Here is a 17,064-nt window from a genome sequence, read left to right on the forward strand (position 1 = left end):
AGAATGCTATCTGAAGGGAGCAGGCACAATCAAAGGGTCTGTCTCTTTCCTTTACGCACTATTATTACACACCCTACCAACCCCTCATCCCCGTTATCTTGAGTTTTGGGAAAGAACACTAGGCCAGGATATCACGGACACTCAGTGGAAGGCTTTATGGAGGGACATACCGTGCCACAATCACTCATTGATACAACGAGAGGCCCATTATAAAGTACTCTATGACTGGTACCTACACCCCACCAAACTCAAGAAGATTTTCCCCAAAACAACAGACCTATGCTTGAGGGGTTGCAGCCTTCTCGGTGATTTTCGTCACATATGGTGGGACTGCCCAGTCATTCGGCCATTCTAGAATTAAATACTCGCTCATAGCAAAGGCATACTAGGATTAGGGGTGGACGGCAAATTCCGTTCCGCTTCCGGAACTTGCGAAATTTTGGCATTTCCGTGGAACGCGCGTAGCGCGAAAATGTCAAAACGTCCGCGATCCGTGACAGAACGGAATTCGGGAGACATGAAGTATTAATTAAACCTCCCCAGGAAGCACTTGCAGGAGCCCGAGTAGAAGCTCAAATTCAGTAATGCATTAATCAGCCCCAAAAAATCGTGAGCTCGGTCGAGGCTGGGCAGGGGTGCTTTCTCCATATATCTACCGTCGAAAATTAGCTGCAAGCCTTGATGGAGGTCTTTGCATCCAGGAGTTTCTTGAGCGCAATCCCTGTGTAGTTCCTGTGACCAGGAGACTGATTTCTCCTCATCTGCTGCTCTGATCAGCCTCTGACCCTTTATAAACAAGAGGCATGTGAACTCGCATTGAAGCACCACCCTACACACACTCTAGCGGTATGCAACGTCTTCCCGGCATTTCCTCACTATGACAGACAGCTCACTCAAGGGACCTCGGCGCCATTTGGTGCGGTGGCAAAATTACAGAAACATGGTCACTGGAGACAACTATTCTGCCCCTTTAAGCAGCTGTAGTGTAGGAAAAGCTCTATACATTTATCCAACGAGGTACTCCAGCTGAGTAGAGGTATTACACAAAACATGCATTAATCCGCCCCAAAAAATTATGAGCTCGTCGAGGCTGGGCAGATGTGCTTGCTCCACATATCTACCGTCGAAAATTAGCTGCAAGCGTGGATGGAGGTCTTTGTATCCATGAGTTTCTTGAGCGCAGTCCCCGTGTAGTTCCTGTGACCAGGAGGCTGCTTTCTCCTCATCTGCTGCTCTGATCGGCCTCTGACCCTTTATAAACAAGAGGAATGTGAACTTGCTTTGAAGCCCCGCCTATTTGGAAACGCCCTACACACACTAGCAGTGGGTATGCAACGTCTGCCCGCCATTTCACCACTATGATGGACAGCTCAATCAAGGGACCTTGGCACCATTCGGTGTGGTGACAAAGTTACAGACACATGGTCACTGGAGACAACTCTTCTGTCCCTTTACGCAGCTGTAGTGTAAGAAAAAGCACTATACATTTACCCAAGGAGGTAGAGGAATTGCACAAAATGGTGGCATCTTCTTTGATAAATATGCAGGCCAGGATTCATCCTGGCACGATGCTTGTCTGCCCCTGACTCCCTGAGAGTAACCCTGCATAGATTACAACGGGCGCAGCAAAATCTCAGCAAGCACACGAAATTCCGCCTTTTCGCAGAGATTTCGTGCCGTTTCGTGGAATTTTGCGGAAGGCAACTCTGCAAATTCCGCCCACCCCTAACTAGGATACCCCATTCCTGTCTCTCCTGAATTTGTGCTTCTAGGGCTCAGGGACTCAGGGTTAAAGTATCAAACCACGGCAGATCAAGCCATCATGTGGCTTTGTCTAGGTGCGGCAAAACAGCTTTGGCTGCAGCCTGGAAGAAACAGGAGGCCCCGGCCATGACGCAATGGCAGGCACACCTCTGGAAAGAACTAACCATTGAATGATTGGGTGATGTATACAGAAACGCTTTTAAAAAATTTGAATAAACTTGGGGGACATAAGATGACCCACAGCAAGGGCCATCTCCTGGACCCCATCTTTTCCAACTGCTCAGATCTTCAAGTAGGAGCGCCCTCCCCCTTCCCTGGACAGACCACTCCCTCATTCCCCTATCCTGGTGTACCTCTGAACCACACCTCCCTATACCTTCAGGAGCTCGCAGAGGCCGTAACGGGTCGAAACTTCCCCTAGCCGAGTGGGGGACAGGTCTTGAAACCTCCAGACCGCCCAGTTCCTACGACCTCTTCTGGCTAATGAGAAATTCAACATTTGGATCTCTGAGTCACTCGACTCTGTGCTCCCTATCAAACCCACTACACTCAAACGCAGCAACAAGACTGCCCCTTGGTACTTCCCTGAACTAAGAGATTTGAAGTGCACCTGCAAAAAACTAGAAAGGAAATGGCACCTTGACTACTCTCGTTCCAGAAAAACTGACTACAGAGCAGCAATTAAAGCCTATAAAGCCAGCCTTAAATGCAGGCAGGCATCTTTCTTTGAGGAAAAAATCACCGAAGTCGCGTGCAAACCAAAAGAAATCTATCGCATTGCAAAAACCTTACTTCAACTACCAGAGAAACAGCAAGACTTCTCAGATGCTCAAACCCACTGTGACAACTTGGCTGACTTTTTTATCCACAAAATTGAAAATATCTATACCTCCTTTCACCAACCCCCGAGTGATACCAAGAAACCCCCACAACCTGAGCCCCAATCTCATACCACACTCGATAACTTCCCCCCCTTAGACTCGACCACGTTAGAACCCATCATGCGTTAGGTAAAATCCGGCTCCCCTAACGGCCCTGCACCTCCTCGCATCTTACTCTCAGTCGTTAATCATATTTTACCTACCATCTTGGAATTACTCAATAATTCCCAATCCACTGGCATTGTCCCTCTCCCATGGAAGCGAGCCATGGTCAAAGCCCTTCTAAAAAAAACAAATCTGGATCAAAAGAACCCTGCCAATTACCGACCAATCTCCCTGCTGCCTTGGCTAAGAAAAACCCTTGAAAAACATGTGAACACAGTGTTAACAGAATATCTGGAGTCTAATAACCTCTTAGACCCCACCCAGACCGGCTTCCGCCCCCTCCACGGGACCGAAGCCTCTCTGGTTGCCTTAACGGAGGAGACCAGGAGGATCCTGGACAATGGAGGCCCGCTGCCATCATCCTCCTCGACCTAAGTGCCGCCTTCGACACTGTGAACCACAACATCCTACTCCATAGACTTAGCAGTAAGGGAATCTCGGGCATGGCAATCACCTGGTTTAAATCCTTCTTGTCCAACCGCTCCTTCCAGGTCTTTGAGGGCAACAACACATCTCCCAGCAAGCTCCTTGGCTGCGGAGTACCGCAGGGCTCTTCCCTGAGCCCCACATTTTTTAATATATACATGAGCCCCCTAGCTGAGATCGTCAGCCCTTTCGGTGTAAAAATCATCACTTATGCGGACGACACTCAGCTTGTGGTGGCTCTCAACCCCTCACAAAACGTGCCCAATGACCTTAAGGACTGCCTGGAAGCAGTTCACGAGTGGATGACATCATCCTGCCTCAAGTTGAATGGGGACAAAACAGAGCTTATGCTCCTGGGCAGTTCCATAAATAATACCATCGATCCATTCTGGCCCCCATGCCTAGGAGCTGCCCCCGCACCTAAGGACACAATTAAAAGCCTAGGCATCTGGCTTGACAAGTCCCTTAATTTCAACTGTCAGGCGGCCAAGCTCTCGGCTACCTGCTTTGGCTTGTTAAGACTTTTGCGCAAAATCCTTCCCCTTCTACCCTTCCACGCAAGACAGATTATGGTCCAGGGTTTAATCCTGTCTCGTCTAGATTTTGGAAACGCCCTGTATCTAGGAGCACCCCAGATCACTCTAAACAAATTGCAAATCATCCAAAACTGTGCAGCCAGAACCCTCCTCCAAATCCCCCGTCGCCTCCCTGTCAAAACTAGACTCAAAGATCTTCACTTGCTCCCAATCAGGGAAAGAATTCAATTTAAAGCAATGTGTATTGCGCACCGATCCTTCTGGGGGACAGGTGCCGTCATTAACCAACCTCTGATGACCGCCTATCACCCAACCAGATAGCTCAGATCGGGTTCTTCTTTCCTGGCCGAAATGCCTAGGGTCAAGAGAGCCAGGTGTGGAGGCCGCTCTTTTTCCCATAACGCGGCCAAGTTTTTGAACTCCCTCCCTCTCCAACTCAGATCAGAGCCCAAACTGCTTGCTTTCCGCAAACTCTTAAAAACGTGGCTTTTTAACAAACCCGAATAGCTCCTGACTACCGCGGATCAGGTGTGATGTCTGCAGCGCTAGGACGCCTCAGGGTAGCTACCGCGCTATATAAATGGTCTTTTCATTTAATTTAATTTCAAGTGAAGTATTTGTCCACTGGGCTATCGATGACTACATGCTTCCTGAGGGTTAGAGCACTCCATCTGTTCCAATTCAAAACAGAGTACCGTCACTCATCAGAACGCATCATAGACCTCGCTCCACTCTTTCTAGTCACCCAGGGTCTTTCTTAGCATGGATTTCACGAGGGCAGCTCATTTAAAAAAAAAAAAAGAAAACTGTTTTCTTTTTGTGTTCGGTTCACACACAGTTGGGGGTTCTTTGCCAGGCTCCCCTATATGCTCACCGTAAATAAATGTACGAGTGATGCATTGGCAAAGGGGCTGGGTTTTGGGGAGGGGGGAGGGTTAGAGGCACATGGGTGGGGTTAGTCTAAGAAGAATTTGTTCCCCGCAACTTACTGGTAATGGGTATATGACACCTTGAGGGCAATGTGACTCGTAACAACTGCAATACTCTGTACACGGAAATAGCATTACAACAGCTGTATACGGGATGAACAACTATATGTACTGCCATTTGATATGATAACTCTTTCGCAAAACTCAATAAAAACAAGTTTGAGAAAAAGTGAGGAGCAAGCCGGACAAAGGTCTTGACCTTCCCAAATGTCCTGTCAGGGGATGTCATAGGCCAATCCTAGTATGAGGGCCAATAACACAGGGGGATCACAAGGGACCTTTTGGCCCTCTGGCCAGGAGCCTTAGACTCGCTGTACAGAAGGTCATCCTCCCAGTATATTAGTCCCGGCTTTATCACCGGCTGCTTGGGCCTCAGCTTCTTACTGAAGACCCTCGAGGGTGGGGCAATCTCTGTGCCCTACAAAACTCTTCCCTGCGTGGCATCTAGCAGACTGTTGGATTCTAGATGGTCAACCAAGATGTTATTAATATGTTTCTCCAACAGTTTGCTCAGCCAGGGCAGAAGCGAGATTGGACGGTAGTTGGAAAGGGTAGATTGATCTAAACCAGGCTTTTTCAATAACGCTTTAATCATCGCACATTTCCACATGGGGGGACCGTGCTCGTTGATATAGAGGAATTTAGGATCTCTAAGATAGTTGGCCGCACAGAATCAATGGCCGCCCTGAGATATTGGGGAGGTGCAGGGTCTGACGGAGAACCAGACGATACTCTTCTAATTACCTGGTCTAACGTTTCTGCATCCAGAAGGTAAAATTGGTCCAGCGGCGGGACCAGGTCCAGGCCCATGGCCCCAAATTCCTCAGACAGAGACTGATTGGGGGGGAAGGTAGTATGGATGGCTTGTATCTTTGCTTGGAAACATGCAGCTAGTTGATTACAGCGTGCCAAGGACCCTTCCTTTGAAGGAGGTGTTTGGAGCGGGGTAATCAGGGACTTCGCTATTCGAAAAATCTCCTTTGGAGAGTTAGCAGCTGTGCTAATTTTAGTTGCATAGAAATGGACCTGAGCAGTTTTAATCTCGCCTTTATAGATCCTGATCGCCTTCCTATAGGTTTCCTTTGTGTGCTGAGTAGGATCCAGTCTCCAGGCCCTTTCTAATTTCCAACAGGATTGTTTGGAAGCCCTTAATTGGGAGCTAAACCAAGGGGCTGCGTGTTTCCTGATTTGTTTCTGAACAATGATCTTGGGAAGAGTTCTATCTAGAGTATCCTGAATCCATTTATTAAAATTGTGATTCGCTACCTCAGTGTCGGTACCCTTTGGGGGCTTTGAGGCCTCTAGGGCCAATTTCCATTCCGTCGAGGGCAGCCTACACCATTTCCTGTCCCAGACTACCGTAGGATGCTGAGTGTATGGGGGAATCCTTGAAACCCAAAATAAGGGAATTAAAAAATGATCCATCCAGGTCAGGGGAATAGGATCCCCAGAGCTAAGGTTATCTAAGTTACTAAAGACTGGGTCCAGGAGATGGCCTTTGTCATGCGTTGGAAAAAAACATTTTTGACCAAGACCCAACGCCTGAAGGCTGGAAAGCAGATTAGTAGCTATGGGATTTGACTGGTCCTCTAAATGTATATTAAAATCCCCCAGTGCTGTAAAATTTGCCATCGCCAGCACCTGTTCTGCGACCATATCAATAAGTATAATAACATAGGATGTATGTAAAAACATTTATAGTCAACACACATATTCAAACATTATAACATAACCATTATACACTTTTGTAAATAAAACACAATCAGAAATATTGCTAGCAGTACTAGGCCCACTTGTATGTTATGATTTTACTAGTATGCACACTGTGGACAATTTCTAATCTAACCCCTAATTGAGAGAGAGCACCATTATGCGGTGTACAATAACAAGATTATGTACATACACAAAACATAGAACACTTTTTAGCAGCACCGTGGGCTGAAGCCAAACGGGAGAAATCCAATGTCAAGAGGTAATGTGCTTTTGGCACCAATCAACAAATAAGGTGCACTTCTCGCCAGTTTTGAATCACAGGCGGTCTGCACACGATCCCTCCTACTTACACACACTCACTCCTCACTACTATCGACAGGTATCAACCAGTCTGTACGGCACGCTCTTCAACACACATACACGCTCAGCACCCTAATGTGGTGCCACTGGTACCCAGCAGGTTTATGATTTACCCTCTGCAGATACAGTGGGCCAAGCCTCCCTTCACCCTCAAGTTCACCCTTATTGTGCTATACCCCCAGATGACAGATAAAACTAACCCTGCCTCCCGGATCGCAAACGGCCGAAGTCACACTTAGTCTGGCTCCTCGAGAAGCATGTGGGAATATGCTACAGTTTTAATTAGGAGGTAGACGTATATAAGGGAGAGGTTAACAGCCACTCAGAAAGTTCACCCACATGTCTCAAAACACAAATGAGTTAAGCAGATTTTTGACACACTTCCACACTGTGGTTCGCCGCGATGAGGGTTAACAAAGGAACAACCGACAAAAGGGGAGAAACACAGGGGAGCCTCTTGGCAGGATGAGGAGCCCCGATTGGTACACAATGACCAGGGTCGTACCCAGGCGATGTGGCACAGTGACTGGTGCGCATAGGGATGAGCCGCACCATGCACTTCATATTTCAAACACAATGAGTTGCAAATTCCGCACCTCCCTCGCAAGGAAGCATAATGACCAGTGCACATCAAGTTGGGTTGCACCAGGAAATTCTGGTCACAAACACAGCGAAGGGATGCAATTCCGTACCTTTCTGGAAAAGAGGTAAAAAGTCCGGTGCACAATGGTATAGGTTCCACCAGACCAGTCTGGTCACACACAAGCAGACTCAAGTTTAGCAGAGCTACATGAGGTAGAATGAGGCACTACTTCAGGTACACCAACACCTCCGAGGGCACACCCTGTGAATTGGACAATGCATGCAATGAGCATGCAGTCGGTGTGTCACATGAGAGAAATGCGGCACAATCGACAAAACGGTCAATGCAGGCTCCGGTAACCGGTGAATCTGCACACCACCACTATAAGCTTATGAGTATTGCAGCCTCCGAAGTACAGGAATCACATGCCTCAGATGCAAGAAGGATTTCTGGGGTGCTGAACTAGGCAATCCAGTCTTCAGACACAAGTCTTAAGTCTACGCTCACACCATGCTACCAGCTTTGATTTAGTAGCTGAGGTGGGCATTTGAGAGGGCACCGGTCTTCAGATCTCACAGGTAGATGGAGTAGGCCATTCTAGTGGGAGATCTTTGATGTCCCTGCCATCTCAGGGAGAACAGGAGGCCCTCCGTCAGGCCGTTGGAGAAAACACTTCGGGGTGTAACACTTCAGCAGGCCTCGGACCAGGCCAGTCTTTATTTGGACAGTTATCCTCCATGTATACAAAAGAGTCCACTGATAATGTGCACCACGCAGTCCGTTTTCTCTGACCCCTCTTCCCCACAAGCGTATGTCACCCCTTGGTGAAGGATGGCACCGGTAGTTATACTGTTGTGTGTCTTTGACGTCAGGGTGGTGTAGGGGGTTTTCTCTTTGAACCACAGTTGTCTCCCTAAATTATACGCCTGTCTGCCACGGAGCCTTGGAATGCAAATCTTAATCTTTATTGGGGCCAAGATCCGGCCCCTAAAAGCCAAATGTCACAACTTCTATCTTCTAAACCCATTCGGCCCTCAAATGGCAGAGGTCTGCCATTTCGGTGGGATACCATTTATTTGCAGGTTTATTTATTTGCAGGTTTGTACCGCGCTGGCTTCGACTCCCAGAGGAGTATCTCCGCGCCTTTGGCTTCTACAACATAAGTTTAGGGGAAGGACTATTTTAGCAGCTGTTCTAGTCTAGTGTTGGAATAAGAAGGTCTTCAGCATCTTTCTAAAAGGGAAGTGTTCTGCACATAGCCTGAGGGATATTGGGAGACTATTGTTTTATGGCTGTCGATTGGGGATGTGCTCCCACCAACCCCTGGGGTCCACTGGAGCCAGACACTACGGTCCCTGAGATTCATGGGGCCTTATTTAAAACTATGTAATGCAGCACGGTACCACAAACCATTTTGCTGCGGAACGCCGCACCCTTGCATCATAGTTTTTCAGAGATCTGGAAATGCGGCAGAAGCCATGGGTTTTGTGTGGGAACACCCACAGCAACACCCATGTAACTCCCCTTTCACTCAAAGTGTGCGCGTAAAGGGTTCGCATTTACACAGTCTTTAAGTATCCTTGCAAATATGGTACAGCAAGATGCGCCGCCAGTCTATAACAAAAAGTGACACACCAGTGGCGCAATGGCTTATAAATAAGCTATTTGCAGCATAGAAATGCCCATATTCTATTAGTGCCATTCCAAAGCGAGTTATTCCAACGCCCCCTTTATCAATGGAAAGGGTTTGGCACTGCAAATCTATTGATATGAAACATCATGAGTCTGCAATCTACTATTGTATTGCGAAGTATTGTCAACCACTTCTCCATATTAACTGATGGGCTGAGCAGGCCTCATAAGTAGTGTAAACACACATAGATATTCCTCACTACCTGGGCGCATGTGTGCTATTGGGCACCTGAACCTGCAATGGCAAGAGGGACACATAGTTCCCAGCACTAATGGTGCCAGAGTGCCTGCCCCAGTCCACACAGCAGACTGGACACGGTTTTAACCGATACATGAGTCTGTGCACATGCTCTAACCTGCGTTGGCAGGCAGCACACGCAATCACAGGCACATAGGTGAGGGTGTGCACTCACAGCGGCTTACACTGTCAAGCTGCTCATGAGTTTTCCCACAACAGGTACCAGTGCACATCCACTGGTCTGCAATGACAGATCGGCCCATGTTTCAGAACATGGAATCAGCACCACTACCCAACACGGATAGGAAAGGGCGTATGCACTTTCACACTTTGGTTGCGGTGGGAAAGACCCATAGGCTGGATGCCACGTAAGAGAATCTAATTTGCAAAACCCAGGTGGAGAAAGCAAAAAATTTCCAGGAACCGCTACCTGACGAATATGAGGTGCAATACTAAGCCTTTTTGAGATCCAGTGGTAAAGCCTCCACAAGATATGTTGGCAAGGATCCCTAAAGCAGAGGGATTTAGTAAAGTACCATAGTGCTTTAATAATGGACATCTTTTTGTCAGATACAAAAGAAGAAGCCTGCATTTGCCTGTTTCAGATTAATTTGAAGTGAAAGCAAGGAGATGAGTTTTCCCATGATTCATGCGTTTGTAAGAGGTGAAAAGAGCTGGAGCGAATGATCCAATTAGCCGCTAATTGGATTAGCCTGTGGTTCTTAAATTCTGCCCATAGAAATTATTTTAACAGACGATGCTTTGCATTTTTGCATATGTACCAAGGTGCTTGCAAGGCTAAGTCAGGGGCATGTCTTCAGGGGAGGGGGTGGTGCTTGGAATGAATACCCCGGAATAATGTTTTAGTCAGGACATGGCTCAGTGACACAGTCGGGCCGGTTGTGACTGTCAGCCACTGCTGGGAGGGTGAGACTGTTAACCCAAATGTGATTGTGTGTTGTGCAGGCCGGGTTCAGAACTTAGATGTGATTCAAAATTGTGCATCAGTGCAGCATACTCCTGCCTCAATCACACTGCATTGCAGGCTGGATGACCACAATAGTCTAACAGGCATTTTGTGTGAAGGCTTGCCCGAGCTGTGAACAGTACTCTCCAGTGGCGGCTCCTCCGCTATGGCGTAGGTGCGACACCCCACCGCCAGCACTCTCGAAAACTAGGAAAATAAAATGATAATAAAACGGGTATAAAACTAGTTTTATTATTGTTTTATTTTTTCTTCTCAATGTGCTGAGTCTTCGGGGCAGGGCCGGGAGAGTGGTAGGTGGAATGCCTTCAGTTCACATGTGGGTTTGGCCGACCGTTTCAGGAGGCCAAACCTTCATGTGCACTGTAGCTGTCTCCAACCCGAGCTGCCTTGTCGGATTGGAGACAGCAAGCAAAGGCTCCCAGTCTCTCTGGGAGTTCAAATTTTGCGCGCTCCGGCCAATCCTTCTGCTGCTCTCATGCTGTGAGAGCAGCGTCAGGATTGGCTGCAGGTACTTCTGGGTGCCTATCTGCAGAGGTGCAGAAGTTTTTTCCGTCCTAGTCCTCGTCCTAGTCTGTCCATCCCGCGCCACCCTGCCCTGACACCAGCCACCACTGCTCTAGACCAGTCTTTACAGTGTAGCTCAGGTCAGGAGATAGGACACACTCACTCAGCCAGAGATAGGGTCCTCTAATTTCCCTTTGTGCCCCCCGCAGCAGAAGCACCCAGTGAGCCCTGGGCCCACTGTGGTGCTCCCAGGCAGGCGATGACAACTTCAGTGCTGCTCTGATGTACCTTTTTTAGTGTACTGCATGCAAACATAGCTAATAGTTTTGTATTATAAGACCGCTCTGTGGGTTAATGCTTTTGTGGCAGACAACCTTGTGTAACTTGTGGGTTACGAATTACAATCCTGGTAAACTATCTAAGGGTGTATGCCTTCACTGCAAACAGATGCTTGAAACATGCAAGCCAGATATGTGGTATTCAAATATATATGTGTACAGTCACTTATTTTAGGTACATGATACACAAACGTTTAGTACTAGTATACAGCATTTCAAATAGGAATAGTAGACAGGTTTTCTGTTCACTTCTGTGTAGCCTTAAGGCTCTATGTACATATTAATACGGACTTATAGGCTAAGAGGCACCCAGTTGAATCCCCTCTCCACCTCAATTCAACGGAGACAAGAACAGCATACATCCATATTTCTCCCCTCCTAATGACAACACTCCCTTCCCCAGAATACCCCTGTACTTTAAGCTCAAGGACGGGAGGGTGGTTATTTGCAGGTAATGACTGTAGCACCCTTCCCAGCCTGGGTACATGCAAAGGATCACGACACACACAGGGCTTGGTGCTTAGCGTGTAACCATTAACTGAACATTCTACATCAAGAATTCTATCACCCACGCTCTTTGTCATCTTTTCTACAGAGTACGGCAAGAACTGAAAGGGTCCCGTCATCTCTAACTCACAAGACACTACATCTCCCCCTTTTTTTTTGTAACTCTATTAGTGGCTGTATAGTATAATTAATTTACATCACATCATTATCTGCAAAATCCAGTCCATTTTAATTTTTCGCCCCCAACATATCCTAACAGGCCAAGTGTTGGAGACTGAACAAGTACCATTTCTGAAGTGGTAGAAAGACAGAAACCTAAGTGCAGTCATATACTATGCGCAGGAAAGCATCAATTTGTTTAACATCAGTATGCAACACATCCTAGTATGCACAAGTCCTTCAGAACTGACCATAATAACTCAAGCCCTAGCCCGTCCCTCCCCCCTCTACATCTCCCCCTTGGTTAAATAAAAAGTACAAATAATACATTTATACATCACAACTCTTCAATATGTATTTTTGGTGCTCAAATCATCACTCAGATCTGTTCATGTGACAGTGGTTGCAGATATACAGGAGAAGTGTACATGACTGATACTGGTGACAGAGACACTGTGTTGGACACGGCCTCGTGGCGTGGTCCGGCCCCGTCCGCATGGAGGGCCCGGGACGACATCGGCCCTCCATTCACCGGCTATCGACCCCCCTGACACGCACCTCCACGAACCATCGGCGCGAGCAGCCTCTCGGGCCACCTACAGCTCTCCCCCTCCCTGGTACCCCGGCAGGACCTGCTCGCCAACGCTGCCAGCCTGGCACCCTGACCAGGCCACCCTTTCCGGCCCGACTCCATCTTGGGTCCCTCACGCCCGGAACACGTGGCCGCAGCCATCCCGGGCCCGACCCCAGCGAAGCCCAGACATCGAGGCACCAGGATCCTCCCAGGTGGTAAAGTGGTCACTCGACCAGACCCCGGAGGAGGAGAGTCTCGATGGGCCTGCCACCGCCCCGGACGCCTGGTATCGATCACTCTCCCGGCTCCCTGGGCGCTGGCTCCGCCCCCCTGCTGGGTGTCTGGACACCGTCATCCCGGTCCCTCTGACCCCCAGGCGCGAGGGTCCGGACATCAAAGCCCTCCAGTCCTATATCTGGGCCAGCCCCGGATCAAGACAGCAGTTGTATCTGGAGTCGAAGCCCTGCTGACCTCGTCGCGGCTGATCCTGATCGTAACTCCTGCACCTGGAACTATCTTCGAGGCCCTGCTGACGCTGTCGCGGCCTGTCCAAGCCGAACTATCTTCGAGGCCCTGCTGACGCTGTCGCGGCCTGTCCAAGCTGAACTATCTTCGAGGCCCTGCTGACGCTGTCGCGGCCTGTCCAAGCTGAACTATCTTCGAGGCCCTGCTGACGCTGTCGCGGCCTGTCCAAGCTGAACTATCTTCGAGGCCCTGCTGACGCCGTCGCGGCCTGTCCAAGCTGAACCTCCTTCGAGGCCCTGCTGACACTGTCGCGGCCTGTCCAAGCTGAACTATCTTCGAGGCCCTGCTGACGCTGTCGCGGCCTGTCCAAGCTGAACCACCTCCGAGGTCCTGCTGACGCTGTCGCGGCCTGAACCCTTGAACTATCCACGCACCAGTGGGTGCCGAGACTGTCCCGCTACCCCCTTTCCCCCGAGACCACGACATTACGGATCCCTCGATCCTTGCCGCTACCCTGCCAAGAACTTGCTTTGAAAACTTATATAAAGATTCTTGTGAACATCCTTCCTGTGTGGTGTCTATCTGTAAGTAGTGTGATTGCTCTGCTGGTACGATTGTAGGAGAGGAGCCTCGCCAAGGAGGCCTCCCTACGGTGCTCGGCCTATTCCATACAGAGAGGTGGGTCTCGGGGCGGACAGTCAGACACCTTCTGTCTCCCCTGGGGTCGCCTTTCTAACATTGGTGGCAAGCGACGGGATCCGAGCCCACGCAAATCGTGCAGCGAGTAACACGTCACTACTGACAGAGACCCACAGCCACGATGACTACTAAGGAAGCCGGAACGACCGCAGAATTCCAGAAAGACCTGTTAGAGGAATATACCCATAAAGAACTTAAACAATTTTGCAAAGACTTGGGTATCGCTACCACTGGACTAATTACAAAGGACGATTTCAAAGAAGCGCTGCAAACCTGGGTGGAGTCCAGAGAAACCCCACCCCAACCGAACGAGGACATTGTCCGAGAAGTACCCGTGAGTACCGTCATAGCCCCAATAGAGGAAAGAACCGCCAACAGGGACCCGGGCCTCTCCCACGAAGATGCCCGGGAGCGAGAGAGGAGTCGGCTCCATGAACTAGAGTTAGCCCGACTCCGGCTGGACGGAGAACTCCAATTAGCAGAAAAGAAAATGGCCCTTGAACAACTGCGATTAGAGGGAGATCTGGAAGAGAGGCGGCGGCAAAGAGAATTGGAAGAAAAAAAACTCGCGTACGAACACGAGCGTGGCCTTAAAGAACTCGAAATCAAAGCCAAACTCGAAGAAGCTGGCGCCACGGTAGCCCGGAACCCCTCACCTCCTGCCGACCCAAAGGTCCACATCCCGAAGGATATCGTCAAGGAGTACTACAAGAATGACGATATCCAGCAATGGTTCAAGGCGTACGAAGTTGCCATGACCGCGCACCGCATTCCGCGATCAGACTGGGGTGCCGGCTTATGGGGGAGATTCGTCAGCGAAGGAAGAGACACCCTGCTGGAGCTGGCCGACAACGTAATGTCCTCCTATGACCACATGAAGGACGCCCTGCTTGTCCGGTATGGCCTCACCCCCGAGATGTACCGGCAGAGATTCAGAGACTGCAAGAAAATCCCCGGCACCACGTGGGTCGAGTACGTGAACTTTTATAGCAGGGCCCTGGAAGGATGGATAAAGGGCAGCAAAGTGTCCACCTACGAGCAGCTGTTCGACCTCATCGTTTGGGAGCACCTCTCCAACAACTGCTACGTCGAGCTCCGACAGCATCTACTCGACAGCAAGCTAACCGAGCCCCGGAAACTCGCCGTCGAGGCAGATCGATGGGTGAGCACCCGGGTCCCCCGAACACCGATAGGAGAAACAGGACCGGGCGGCCGGGGGCACCCCCGCCAGCGGGGAGGCGGAGGAGGACAGAAACCGAGCCGAAGCTTCCCGCCGGCCTCGGGCCGGGGTCCCCCTCCAGGGAATCCCCCGAGTAACACTTCGCCGTCCCTGAAGAGGGACCCCCCAGCACGTCCGGGGCCCCACCCGAACATTACTTGCCACAGATGCCAGCGGACCGGTCACTATGCCAGTGACCCCCTCTGCCCCATGAACCAACGTCCCGGCACCACGGGGCCTCCGACCCGCCAGTTCGCTGCTGCAGCACTGGGAGAAGAGAGAGAAGAAGACGTAGAGGTCTACGAGGAAGACCAAATGGAGTATGAACCGGCCGCCATGGCCCTAGCCTGCTTGGGCAATAGAGACCTGGTACCCCAGGCCCCGCTACCGAGCAACACTCGAAAATACCGTCAGTGGGTCCACATCAATGGACGACGGACCGAAGCCCTCCGGGACACGGGAGCCAGTGTGACGGCCGTCCGCTGCCACTTGGTGACCCCCGAACAGATCATCCCGAACGTACGCTGCCCCGTGAGGGCCGCCGACAACTCAGAAACTCTATGCCAGATGGCCCGAATTCCCTTCGAATGGGGGGGAGTGTCGGGCACCCTCAAGGTGACCGTCCGGGACGACGCCCCCGTGGACTGCCTCCTTGGGAACGACCTCGAGAGCTCCCCCTGGGCCCAAGTCGAGCGGAGGGAGCACCTAGGAATGATGGGATTACCAGAGTGGGTCTGTGCGACGACCCGATCTATGGCAGCCCGAGCCCCGGCATCGACCGAGGCCGCCCCGACTGAGGAGCCGGAGTGGCCCGAGCCACCGCCCTCTACCATCCCCGAAGAATGCGACTCCGAGACCAGGCCCTCGGAGCCCGGAAACCACCACGAGCTCAGCGACATCCCCGAACTAGCCCAATGGCACCAAGAGGGTGGTCCCACTCGAGAACAGTTTCGGCAGGAACAGAAGACCTGCCCTTCCCTCGAGGGGACCCGCCAACAAGCCGCTGCCCAAGCTACCGGGGACACCTCAGGGTCCCACTGGGTCTACTGGGACCACGACCTCCTATACAGCGAACAGAAAATTGCCAAGCTGGGGGCCAGCCGAGTGCTAGTGGTTCCCCTGCGATTCAGAGACTTCCTTTTGAACCTGGCGCACGATGTGCCCCTCGCAGGGCACCTGGGGCAGGACAAAACTTACAGCCGCCTGGTGACCCATTTCTACTGGCCCAAAATGCGCACTGATGTACATAACCACTGCCGCACCTGCCCGACATGCCAAGCCAGCGGAAAGAGCGGAGGGAAGGTGAAGGCCCCGCTCCAACCCTTTCCACTCGTAACCACCCCCTTCGAGCGAGTGGGAATAGACATTGTGGGGCCCCTGGACCCTCAAACCTCACAAGGGCATCGCTTCATACTTGTCCTGGTGGACCACGCCACCCGCTATCCTGAGGCCATCCCCCTCAGAACAATCACCGCTCCCGTGGTGGGGCGGGCCTTGATGGGGATCTTCTCCCGAGTAGGATTCCCCCGGGAGGTCGTGAGCGATCGGGGCACGAACTTTATATCTAAATATATGTGGTCCCTGTGGCAACAGTGCGGGGTCACATACAAGTTCACCACCCCGTATCATCCCCAAGGGAATGGACTTGTGGAGTGGTTCAACCGGACACTCAAGGGGATGATACAGGGCCTAGAAGAGCCACTACGACGCAGATGGGATGTCCTGCTGCCCTGCCTCCTGTTTGCCTATCGGGAGGTACCACAGAAATCCCTGGGGTTCAGCCCCTTTGAACTCTTGTACGGACACCCTGTCCGAGGTCCGCTCAGCCTGGTCAAAGAGGGCTGGGAAACTACCATCCAAGACGCACCACCGGATGTCTACCGGTACCTCCTGACCCTCCGAAACCAGACTCGGAAGTTCCGGGCCCTTGCAGAGGCCAACCTGGAGGCCAGTCAGGAGGACATGAAACGCTGGTACGACCAGCACTCCTCCTCCATCGAGTTCGAGCCGGGCCAGCGGGCCTGGGTCATGTCCCCGGTCGAACCCTGTGCCCTCCAGGACAAATGGTCGGGGCCCTTCAAGGTGATCGAGCGCAAGAGCCCCGTCACCTACCTCGTGGATATGGAGTCTCCCCGGAACCCCCTCCGGGTTCTGCACGCCAACCGGCTCAAACCTCATTTTGCCCGCACCGAACTGAGCCTGCTACTCGCTACCGACGATGGGACCGAAGACGACTCCGAGCCCTTGCCCGACCTCCTAAAGTG

Source organism: Lissotriton helveticus, chromosome 5_1 (assembly GCF_964261635.1).
Source record: "Lissotriton helveticus chromosome 5_1, aLisHel1.1, whole genome shotgun sequence".
NCBI classification, from domain to species: Eukaryota; Metazoa; Chordata; class Amphibia; order Caudata; family Salamandridae; genus Lissotriton; species Lissotriton helveticus.